We start from the raw sequence: 13,070 nt of genomic DNA on the forward strand, positions 1-13,070 counted from the left end.
AAAATGGAGCAATAAAGAGAAAAAGGTGTTGGTGAGAGAGAGAGAGAGAGAGAGAGAGAGAGAGTGAGAGAGAGAGAGAGAGAGAGAGAGAGTTTTAGATAGAGTATGAGAGAGACAATTAGGAAAGATTAAGCAGATAATAGCACGACAATATAAACTGGACTCATCAATTTCTGCCCGGTGTCGCTTGGCCTACGTGCCGATTCTCACATGGAGCGGCGTTTTTATGCAGCTTACCCCGCCTCCCCCAATCGACACCCACGTGAGTTGTCCAATGATAAAACCGTTCGGTTTGTTTTTCCGGATGTGCATCGAGTCATTTGCTCGCGATGGATTACCATTACAATTAAGTAGTGAATGTCCAGTGACCGGGTGGAGAAGGATGACCCCCTGACCCCTTCTAGATGATACAAATAACGAAATCCACTATTTTTAGTCACGTGCAAGCGACTCTATAAGTCACTCGGTCGGTCGGTCGGTCAGTCTGTTGGCTAAGATCAAAGGTCTGTTGTTGATACATGCTTTTCTTAGCTTTTTAAGTTTTTCTTGACCTTTTGGCCTAGGTATTGTGGTAAATGTTGCCAGTCAAGAGTAAAGTCGCTAAAGACTCCATTTTCACTTTAGTTACAAAGACCCTGCAACACTCCCCTCCCCAAATCTTATAGGGCCTTGTGCCTAAATTTGTTTTGTCTTTTGGAGATTTTACTTTTTTAAATGTTTTAATTTTATATTGGAATTTTTTAAATTGTAATTTTTTCTTTAAATGAAATAAATTAGATATAAAGATCAAAGTGTAGTATCTGTTCTCCCAGTTACTCATTTTTGATTTTTTTCAAGAGGTCCGCCACTTGACCCACCCGTCAGGTTTAAGGCTTTTACTTTGGTCACTTTTGTGACTTTACTAACCTTGGTTAGTGGGACCGACCCCCTCTTTGGAGAGTCTGGACCCTTTTCGCTCCCCCAGAACCGACGCCATTGTGTGGTAGTCTGGACCCGAAAACCGATCCCTTCTTTGGGAGTTTGCTGTTCTCGGGACCGACAACACTTTCTTTGGTAGACACGACCTGGCCAGGTTAGCTTAGCATTTTTTCTTTTGGGTACTTCGTTTCCTCCTCCCCTCTGAGGTTGAAATGGTCTACTTTCTCCCCTCTTAATTGCCTATGCAGCACTCTGACCTACCAGGCCCACTCTTTGTCTTCCTTCGCTGCTCTCCCAGTGGATTGAGCAGACCGGGTTCTCTTTCTCGCTTCCTGGGGGTTGTTTGTGGGTAGGGTGACGTGGGTAGGGCGGGTGTTTCGTTTCTGCTCCCCTTTCTGGGCAGAGATGTCTATCCCCTCTCTCTCTTAATTGCGACGCGGCACTCTGACCCGCTAGCACCCACTGCGTCTTCCTTCACTGCTCTCCCCCTTGTGGGGGATCTGAGCTGACTAATTCAACATCCCCGTGAGGGGAGGTCAATCCACTTTCTCTCTTCTGACCTCACCCACTCCCTTCCACCCCCCATTTCCCTGCATTTTCTTTTCACCTCTGCTACACTTTGGTCCGCGGCAGCGGCCGGTGCAGTTTTTCCGCACGATGCCGGGGAAAAGGCATATACCACCGCAGATGCGCCACATCGCCCCACTTGAGTACTCCCCATCGAAGGGAGCACCTCCCACGAGGGATGAAGAGAAGGAGAAGGCCAAGGTAGGGCCGCAGCCCGCAGCGACCCAGGCAGCGCCAACACCAGAATGGCAACCAAACCAGCCCCTGCTCCCCACGAGGGCCACTCCCCAGTCCGGGGAGTCAAAGAAGCGGCTGACGAAGGAACGAGGCTCAAACTTGGTGGTACACACCCAGCGACACCGGTTCCACCTCAATCCTCGTCGGTCAAAGCAAACACTCCCACTCAGGCTCCCCAAGAGGACCAAGATGAAATGGAGGATACTGGAAAAACAGCTGACGAGAGAACGATGCACCCGGCAGGTGGTACACACCCAGTGACACCTGTTCCAACTCAATCTTCGTTGGCCGGAGATAACGTCACCACTCCTGCTCCCCAAGAGGACAACCTCCAGGCAGAAAAGCAAAGAGAAGCTGGAGACGGGGAGACCAAAGACGACACTGATGGACCACAACCTGTGGCTCCACCGGTCTCCCAATCCCTTTCCGGTCAACCAACACCATCTCCCCAAGAGGACAACTCCCCGACACCAGAAATGGAGGAAGACGAGGATGGTGTTGCCTGCAGAACCAGAGCTCTGTTCAGAGACACCCTAGCATCGCTAAAGAGTCTCGGGGAGGAATACAGGGCACCTTCATCGCCCAAAGCTTCCCTAAACACGCCAACTCCAGCGAAAGTCCCAAAAGGCAACCCTCTGACGACTAAGCCTATGGAGAAGAAACTCATTCCAGAATCTCCGGGCAGAACCAAGGATGAGGGCCAGAGATTGGGCCACAACGAGTGCACGACACCCCAGGAGGACTGGCCAAGTCTTACCCCAAACAAGACAACGATACAGCAGCAGCCGCAACAGCAGAAAAAGAAAGAAACAATGGCCACTCCTCGTCCCGGTCCGTCCAACGCCAAACAGGACGGAACAGTGACATGGGGCCCATAGAACCAGGAGCAGATGACACCTGAAGAGTACAGGGAGCTCTTCAACTCAACTTACAAGGCCGTCACAGATGGTATAAACATCCAACCCCTTCCGGGACAAATTGAAGAGCTGGAGAAGAGAGTTCTCTCCCTGGTCACCTCCGACCTTAAAACTAGGAGCTTAACAGGTGTCAACAAAGACACCATGGTGGAACTCCTCATCGGACTGAACATTCCGGTCAGCTACATATGCAGAAGAAGTTTCGCCATGTGGGACATCCTGCTCAAGAGGAGGCAAAAAGACTGGCCGAGATTGACCACATAACTAGAAATATTCGGCTCCAGCCGGTATATTTGAATAAAAGAATCGCCTTGGTCTCAGTCTTAAATGTCCCATGCTACATGACTGGAAGGGAGCTTGGGGCCATTATGAGCCAGTATGGCGATGTGGAAGCTGTCGTCCCATTCCGCAGTAAACGCAACGTGATGACAGGGGACTACAAGGTCTGAATGGTCCTGGACAAGGTCGAATTCAACACCCTTCCGGCCATGCTCAAGTTTGGGGACTGGACCATGACACTGATCGTGCAGGGGAGAAGGCCGCACTGCTGGCACTGTCAGCAAATGGGACACATGGCAAAGGACTGCCCCAAAAAACAACCAGCCAGAGCCCTGGGAAAAGCCCTCACCAAAACACCGGCCAAAACTCTAGCAGAAACTCAAGCCTCAACACAAGTCACAACCTCAGCCGCAGTAAACGCTGGCCCAGTAGCAGAAGCAGGTTGGGTGACGGTCACTAAGAAAGGCAGAGCCAACAAAAACCTGCCCAAGCCAATAGTGACCAAAACTCAACCCGACATCACACTGATGGACACGCAGGCATCCTCTTCCTCAAACAAAAGGAAGCTCCAAGATTCCGAGGGAGAGATTGTGTCGGACGGAGTAGAGGCGACCACAGACGCAGAGGAAACAGCCACAGCAACAGTCACCAAAAAGCCGAGCAAGAGGAGGAAGAGCAGGAAGACTAAAGGAAACACCCCCACCCACAAAGACAATAGTAAAACAGTAGCTGAACTCCCCACACCCTCCACCCCCAATCAGCCAGTAGAACCAACCCCTCCTGCCCAAGCTCCCCCAGAACAGTTTCACATAACCCATCTCCGCATAGGGTAAACACCAACCCCCCAAAACCTACACCCCCAACTCCCATCACTCCTACTCTCACTCCTCCTCCTCCTCCTCCTCCTCCCCGGCCAAAGAAAAACCTATGTCACCAGTCCACACGGAATAGACGAAAAAACTCCCTTTCCTACCAGGGGAAAGGATTTGCGAACTGGACCCTCTCCAACCAATGCCTGACCTCAAAGGCCAGCAGAATGTCCGGTACAACAAATTGAGGAACTTTGCATATGTCGGTGGCGACAACGTCGCCGACCCAACCAAATTCAAGAACGTTCCCTTGTTGACCACTTTCATTAGGGTCAACAAGGATGCTAGGACTGAAGCCCTCTGGGCCATGATAGATGCAGCAAAGGATGCTATCCCAGGCCAGCAGCTGGTGGATAGGGAGCATCCCTCACTGAACAATATCATATACAAATGCAAGGGAAGAATCCCAGTTTATATCCACCCCTCCTTTTACAGGGCACTTAAACTCACTTTCCCCCTGGCCGTGGGAGGCGTGGCCAAGGATGGATTACCCTCGCCGGACTTACTCACTGAAAGCCTTGGACGGGCCTGCCACGTCCTCACCCCCGAGGACTTCAGGCCCGTGTGTGACACTGAATAAGGTAGGTGACCATGGCTTTAAACTTGGCTACTCATAATGTGAGGGGCCTCAAATGTTGAAGCAAGGCCGCGTGCGTGCTGAGAGATCTGGTGTCTCTCAAAGTAGATATTGCCGCTATACAGGAGACCCACTTTATTTGTGACGGGGATTGTCAGGTGCTGGTGAACGATTACGATGTTTACTCAGCATATGGCAATACCTACAGTCGTGGAATCTCCTTGCTAGTAAATCGCACCCTATCAGTGTCGGTGAATGTTGTTCACGCGGACGAGGACGGGCGGGCGATTGTCGTCGATGTTGCTGTTAATATCAGTGTGTTCCAGATAGTCGCAGTTTATGCACCTAATTCCGCTGCGGAGAGGGCTTCTTTCTTTCGATGGGTGGAGGGTTTTATAAATGATCCAGAGAGGGTAGTCTTAATGGGTGATTGGAATGCCATCCTTGATCCCAAGATAGATAAGGTCGGGGGGGGGGGACTAGCGGGTCAGTGTGGTGTGACAGGTCTGTCTGACCTAATGGCTTCATGCGACCTGGTCGACAGATTTCGCCTGGATCACCCGGGGCGGGAGATGTGGACGTGACATCCTAATGCGCCTTCCAATCCAAGTACTTACTTGGATCGGATGTTAGAAGAGGTGATGTAGATTTTCTAGCTTGCCCCACGTTCAACTTTTTAGGACACTCGGACCATAAACTAGTTATGGTCCGCCTGAACTTGAGCTCTAGGCCTAAACTGGCCGGATACTGGAAGTTCAACAGCACCTTGTTGGAGCTGGAGGACTACCGGTTTAAGGTTATAGAGATAATCCAACGGGCATTAGTGAGGGCGGTTACCGGGAGTAAGTGGTGGGTTAGTCTCAAGGCTAAGATTAGACGCTTCTCAGTCCAGTACAGCCAACGCCTCATGCTAGATAAGGCTAAGGCCAAGAAGCATATTGAGAAAAGGCTTACCCGGGCGGTGGAGGGGGGACCCCCTAGAGATTGCAGTAGCTAAACAAGACCTCAACCGCTTGGCTAGGGAGCGGTACGAGGGCCAGATAGTTAGGGCTAGGCTAATGAAAGTCTCGAACGAGGCTGTTAATGTAGACGCTGTTGAGCGTAAGGCTGCTCTAAGTCGCGGCTCGGACGGGTATATTCGAAAGGTAAACGACCTGGAAGGGCACGCCCTCGTGTCGACGCGGGAGATTTGCGAGGGGTTTCGAAAGCATCTATCGGAGCGCTTCACCCAACTACCCAGACTCAGGGTCGAAGAGTTTGGCAGCTATTTAGCTGACTCGCCCCGCCTCATGGCAACTCGAGCAGCTAGCTGTGATGGTCTTGTTGTGGAACATGAGATCATTACTGCATTGAAGCAGGTCGGCTGCAACAAGTCCCCGGGGCTTGATGGTCTACCCTACAAATTTTACTTGAGGCTGTCGCTCATGTTGGTCTCTATTCTGAAGGATATGTTCAACCATTGGTTTGTTCAGGGCTCCATCCCTGGGCAGGTGACCAAGGGAGTGATCACATTGCTGAGGAAAGGTCAACGGCATGGTGGGGAGGAAGATTTATACGATTTTAGGCCCTTGACTCTGCTAAACACAGAGTTAAAGATTTTGGCCAATGTTCTTGCGAATCGGTTGCAGGTTGTCATCACTGACTTAATCGAACCAGACCAGAGCTCTGTTGTGAAGGGGAGATCGATTCAGGACAATCTTCATCTGATACGCACGATCATAGAGAGGACAGAAGACGATGCAGAGACCGCGCTGACCAGTTTGGATCAGTCCATGGCTTTCGATAGGGTGGACCATAGGTTCCTGGGATCTGTGCTGGAGGCCGCTGGATTTAATCCGGACTTCCGCAAGTGGATCTCTGTACTATATGACAGGCCGACGGTAGCGGTGCAGATCAACGGTAAGCTGTCGGAATCTTTCGCCGTCTCCCAGTTGGTGCGACAGGGTTGTCCGCTATCGCCTCTCTTGTACGTCCTGGCGTTGGAACCCCTCCTTCACAAGTTAAGGGACGAGGCGACTACACCAGTCCTGCGTGGGATAGCTCTCCCTGGAGACACACGAGCCAGGGTTTCCGCGTTTGCCGATGACGTCACCGTATTCGTGTCTTGCCCCACGGACATTCAAGTGGTCACCGAGGCGCTCGCTCGATATGAAGAAGTTACGGGGGCCGTCTTCAATCGTAGTAAGTCAGTGGGTCTGCAGTTGGGTGCCTGGACCAGAGTAAATTCACTTCCAGGTATCTTCAGTTGGACCGATGGCTCGGTCCGGATCCTCGGTGTGTGGTTCGGACCGGGTCTCCAGCTGAAGAAAAACTGGTCGGAAATAGAGGCCAAGGTCGAATCCTCTGTTATGACTTGGGTTCGAAGGAAATTGTCCTTGAAGGGTCGGGCAGAGGCGTGTGCTACATATGTCTTTCCGCTTATCCTTTACCATCTGTCTGTACTTCCCCTCCCTGCAAAATGACGAATCAGCTTACAGGAGCACCTCGACACACTCTTGTGGAACGAGGGTAAGCATTATGTTTGTAGAGAGGTCTGTGTTCGAAATCCGAGCGAGGGAGGCTTAGGACTGCCCGATCTCCGGTGTCACAAGCATGCAGAGAGGTTGGCCTTCCTGAGCCGTTCGTTGTACGTAGACGTTCCATGGGTCGCTGCGGTTGGAAGCTCGTTTTCCAATCTCACACCTGACCCCTCGGTTGAAGCTCGATGGAGACCGAGGGGGGAACAAACATTCTACGCCGAATGCCGGTCCGCACTTAGAGTGTTGCCGGGGACCAGTGTCCTCGAACAGTCTAGGAACAGGCTTTATCAGGAGCTAGTGGGGCGTAGCACAAAGGAACCGCTAATGAAATGGACAGGGATGTTGTTAGAGGAGGTCGGCTCCCAGTGGAGTTGGGCGCCGGGACGGGACTTTCTTACAAATTCTGAATTTTCCCTTACCTGGCGACTTGTCCGGAACGTACTGCCCCTCCTTGAGGAACTCAACCTTTACAATGAAGAAATCATGGGTCTACTGCCTGCGCTGTGACGAAGACATGAGAGAAACGGCCGGTCATGCCTTTTTCCGCTGCAGCAGGCTCAAGACCCTCCTAGGTTACGTCAATTAGGTAACGGCTCGCATCGATGCCAAGCGCTGGCTTGAACCCGACGAATCATATTTTGTGGAAAACATTGATCCGCCACTGCCGAGGGGGAAAAGAATGTTTTTTCTAGCGATACTAGCAGTAGCGATGATGGTCATATGGATCACACGCCTTAAGCGAGTCCGCGAAGGGATATCTGTTCCGGATTGGGATCTGATCGTCTACTTTAAACATCTGCTTAAAGTAAAGATCAGATGCGGTTGGAAGAGGTTGCCTCGAGTGGCCTTTGACAAGAGGTGTGTGCATGACGCTAGCTTGTGCATCTGACGAGGCGCCAAATTTGAATTCGTGTTACCACCATAGGCATGGCACATGCGGTACTGGTTCCTACGGAGCCCATTCCGCTAGGTTAGACAAATAAAAAGTAAAGAGACTCTTGACTGGTGGTACAAATGAGATCCTGTCCCCCGATTGTTTGTTTTTTGGCACTAGAGAACCTTCCGAGGCTACCCTACCACAACCCCTCCCCCATGTCTTTGTTTTATCACCCCCTGGTCAACCCCTACTCGAAGGTCGTCACCTAATATATCCCCCCTTTTTTGTTGTTAACAATCTATTTATGTTACTCCCTACACCCGATATGAAGTCTTCCCAATCACCATTAGGGATCTCCCCGCTTGTTTTCGGTGCCCCGGAAAACAGTAGGCGATCTAACTACTTAGATTAGCTCAGGGAGGGACCTTACTAACAATGCACTAATTTTATTTTTTGTATATTCTTTCTATATTTCCCACTCCCCAACACAAACTGTTTTTCTTCCAAATTCAAGAACTTTTTATTTTCCAATGAATTGAACTTTTTTCACACACACACACACACACACACACACACACACACACACACACACACACACACACACACACACACACACACACACAGAGAAATTGTATATATATCTTTTTTGCAAAAACGCTGGAGTTTTCATTAGTTAGTTTAGAGTCCACAGAGTGAATGAGGTATTGTGGTAAATGTTGCCAGTCAAGAGTAAAGTCGCCAAAGACTCCATTTTCACTGTAGTAACAAAGACCCTACAACACTCCCCACCCAGATCTTAAAGGGTCTTGTGCCTAAATTTGTTTTGTAAATTTAAATTTTGCTTTTAATTTATTTTAATTTTACATTGAATTATTTTTATTGTAATTTTCATTTTCACGAAATAAATTAAATATGAAGATCAAAGTGTAGTATCTGTTCCGGCAGATACCACAAGCAAAGACCATATATGTGGGGGTAACGCCACCTATCAGACCTTGGTCAATGTAGGGGCAACCCTTCATAATAATTGTCACTATCCAGCTCCCCTACTCCCCCGGGAGTTATTCCCCATTTTCCCTTCACTCCTTACATTAAAAATCGGCCTTGTGCCTAATTTTATTGGTGGGGAGCAAATAAATACCTTTTCTTGTCATTTTGGCCAAGATCAAAGTGTAGTATCCGTTCCGGTAGATACTCCAAGCAAAGACCATATGTGGGGGCAACCTCACATATAAGAACTTGGTCAATGTAGGGGCAACCCTTCATACCAATTGTCACTATCCGGCTCCCCTATTCTCTGGGGAGTTGGTCCTCATTTCCCCTTCACTCCTCACATTAAAAATCGACATTGTGCCTAATTTGCTCGGTGGGGGAGCAAATAAATACCCCTTTTATTGGCTCTTTTGGCCAAGATCAAAGTGTAGTATCTGTTCTGGCAGATACTCCAAGCAAAGACCATATGTGGGGGCAACTCCACATATAAGACCTTGGTCAATGTACAGGCCTCCCTCCATACCAATTGTCACAATCCAGCTCCCTTACTCCTCGGGGAGCCGGTCCCCATTTCCCCTTCACTCCTCACATTAAAAATCGTCCTTGTGCCTAATTTGCTCGGTTGAAGGGCAAATAAATACCAACTCCACATATAAATACACTTAAATATGATATTCGGCAGATTACGTATTTGTTATTATAGAGATAGCCCTCTGTCGATTATCATATTAAACCTAATATATAACTAAAAAAATATATATGACTTGGATGCCATCATCTAGAATTGGAACCAAAACATACAATTCTCCACCTTCATATTTTAGCCTCTGAGCCACACCTATAAGCATATATATATATATATATATATATATATATATATATATATATATATATATATATATATATTTATATATATATATATATACATATGTTTATGTATACATATACACACACACGTGTGTATATATATATATATATATATATATATATATATATATATACATCCATAAACATATATATATGTTTATGCATACATATACACACACACGTATATATTTACTTAATTATATATATATATATATATATATATATATATATATATATATATAGTCTTTGAAGTTTTCAACCTTTAAAACTATACAAAAAAATATTTTTTTATCATTCGTTAGAAAACCATCTAGTCAGTAAGTCATTTAATCACCAGCAATCACTGCATCAACTCGCTCTCGAATTTACTATAGTACAAATAATTTACTTTTCAAGTGATCATAAGTTGTTTACCATGAAACACTGTTTCGGGGATTTAAAAACAACACAGTATATTACATCATGGCTCCCCAGCAGTATTGATCAAACACCACCACCCTTAATCTTAGGAAGAAGACATGTTACAAACATTTGATCCAATTTCCTATTCTTAATTGCAGTTACTAACCTTTTCATACTATAAAAATAAATTTCTTACCTGTGTGATTCATCAATTTCCACATTTAAAATGGATATATTTTTTTAATTTATCAGTCTTTAATTTATAAGATTACGGATTAATCCATTTAACTACTTATCACCCCCACTATGATTAGTATTTAGTATATTTACATTCTTATTTATTTAAAATTAGATATATAAAGGTTAAACATATTTTTACATTTTTTTTTATTATTATTATAATTGTATTATATGTAATTATAAAGACATTTTATACATAGCTAATATAGTTTTGGATTTCCTTTATTAATATAATCTGGTTAATCTTAAACGATTCAAAAGCATCAGGATATCGAACAAATGCTTTATTTAACTGTTTAAATATTTATTTTTTTATCCCCACCTTGTTTAATCATCCTTATTACTAAGTTAGAAACTCTTTCTTTCTCTCTCTCTCCCTCTCTCTCTCTCTCTCTCTCTCTCTCTCTCTCTCTCTCTATATATATATATATATATATATATATATCAAAATAGAAATAACAGAAAAATAATGCTACATGAATGAATAAGAGTTTTTTTCACTCATTTAAATTAATATCAAACTGGCTTGATTAATTCTGTGACGCAACATATTTTTAAATACCGTATATATAGTAATCGGCAAACATTCACGAACAGCATATATATATATATATATATATATATATATATATATATATATATATATATATATATACATACATACATCTGTAATTTTAAGAGGCTTATACAACGCAGATTTTTTATAAACATTTATTTGTTATATAATAATATATAACGCCTTCTTCAGGCATAGATTTATTATTATTATTTTATTTTTCTTTATACTCTCTTGTGGTACACGGTGTCACCAAAAAAGTAACGACTGTATGTTGGTTCAAGGAAGATGTTGCAATCAGTGTAATATCAAGTGGTTTTGTGAATATAAATATGGATTTTTCCACTGTGTTAGCCTTGTTTAAATATTTTAAGAAAGTAAGTATAACGCGAGGCCTTTTTAAAAATATACATTTATTTGTTTATAATGACATTTTTGATTATATCAAACCTTCATCGGTTTAACGTCAACCACGTTTACACACGCATTAACTTGGAACCCGACTCACTTTTTCCGCTATTTTTTTTTCATTGTAACAACATTTATTCCTGGGTAATTTCCCAAATAATACGTGATCGTCCTCCTTATCTCAAACTTTTGTCCTTTTGAACGTTATCATCTGCGTACACTTTCTTTTTATAGTCCTTTTCTTTTTCTTGACCGTGACGTAACTTCGCACACGGCTCGTCATTTGCATACAGCCGCGCTCTGTTAGAATCGGGAATAAGATTAGTTTGTATTTTTTCTTTCTCCTTATCATTTTCATTGTGGCATTTTTCACATATTTTTTTTTAAATATGTGTTACATCACTAAAACTTTGATTATAAGCAAATAAATGCTTATTTAAATATCGGCGGTGTACTGGTTTTCTGAAATTACAGAACATATATATATATATATATATATATATATATATATATATATATATATATATATATATACTAGCCTGGGTGCCCGGCGTTTCCCGGGTGTTTGGAGGTGTGTGTTGTGCAAAAAAAAAAAAAAAAGTGGTAGTAGACAGGCAGGCTCGAACTCGTATCGTGCGGGAAAAGAACGTGAAAAAATCATGACATCTTTGCTGTTTCCTCCATCGCCAAACCAGAAGTGGCGAACGTTTAAATTAAGGCTAGTCAATCGAAAAGCGAGTATGACTTTCGAAAATATAAGCGAAAAAAAGCGACCCCTCCTTTTAAAAAAGTGTCCAGTTGAGGGTGACCGAATTAATGTTTTTAGCCAATTATTTGATATTTGTCTTCTGAAGGCTCGAGCTGCAAAACTATACGATCTTGTGAAAATCCGTCGTCTCTGTCGAACGTTTTAGGCAAACATACATACATACACACACACATACATACATACATACATACATACACACACAAACATACATACATACATACATACATACATAAATTTAAACAGGCAGGTGAGATTTATATTATAGATAATCTGTAATTTTAGAAAACCAGTACCACGCCAATATATATATTTATATATATATATATATATATATATATATATATATATATATATATATATATATATATATATATATATATATATATATTATTGTGTGTGTGTGTGTGTAAAGAGAGAAAGATATAATGTGTGTATGTGTGTGTAAGTGTGAGTGTGTGTGTGTGTGAGTATGTGTGTGTGAGTATGTGTGTGTGTGTGAGAGAGAGAGAGATTTCTGTAATATGAAATACATATGGTTATCATCAATAGTTTGTACAATTCTATTAGAATTATTTATAATCAATAGAATGTTCAGCATCTTGAGTGACTCAGTTACAAGATTCTTTTTTGCTAAGAATTAAATTTTTCTTTTTTTTCTTTTCTTCTTCTCCGCCGACGTAGACGACCAATACTTCAGATAATTAATAGGTAAAATGCCACTTCACACTCGAACAACCGGAAGTTGCTCTCTGCCATATTTGTTTGTAACAACCGGAAACAAAAGAAACAGACAACAATTTGAAAAATGAACTCTTCCATGTGTCTTCTTCTTCTTCTTCTTCTTCTTCTTCTTCTTCTTCTTCTTCTTCTTCCAACAATATTAACATTGAATTATCATTTGCGTATTTGATTGGTTATTTGCATTTTCTTGAAATTTGTCACTCTTTTCTGGTCAGCTCATCACTTTTGCAATAACTTATTTCTCCTGATGAGTAAGCGATAATGAACGGAAACGGAAACGCAACTACCGGAAGTAGACCTCTTTCGGCCATTGTATCTTCTCGATGACACTACT

The sequence above is a fragment of the Euprymna scolopes genome, chromosome 32, assembly GCF_053919585.1.
Source record: "Euprymna scolopes isolate OS-2025 chromosome 32, ASM5391958v1, whole genome shotgun sequence".
Lineage (NCBI taxonomy): Eukaryota > Metazoa > Mollusca > Cephalopoda > Sepiida > Sepiolidae > Euprymna > Euprymna scolopes.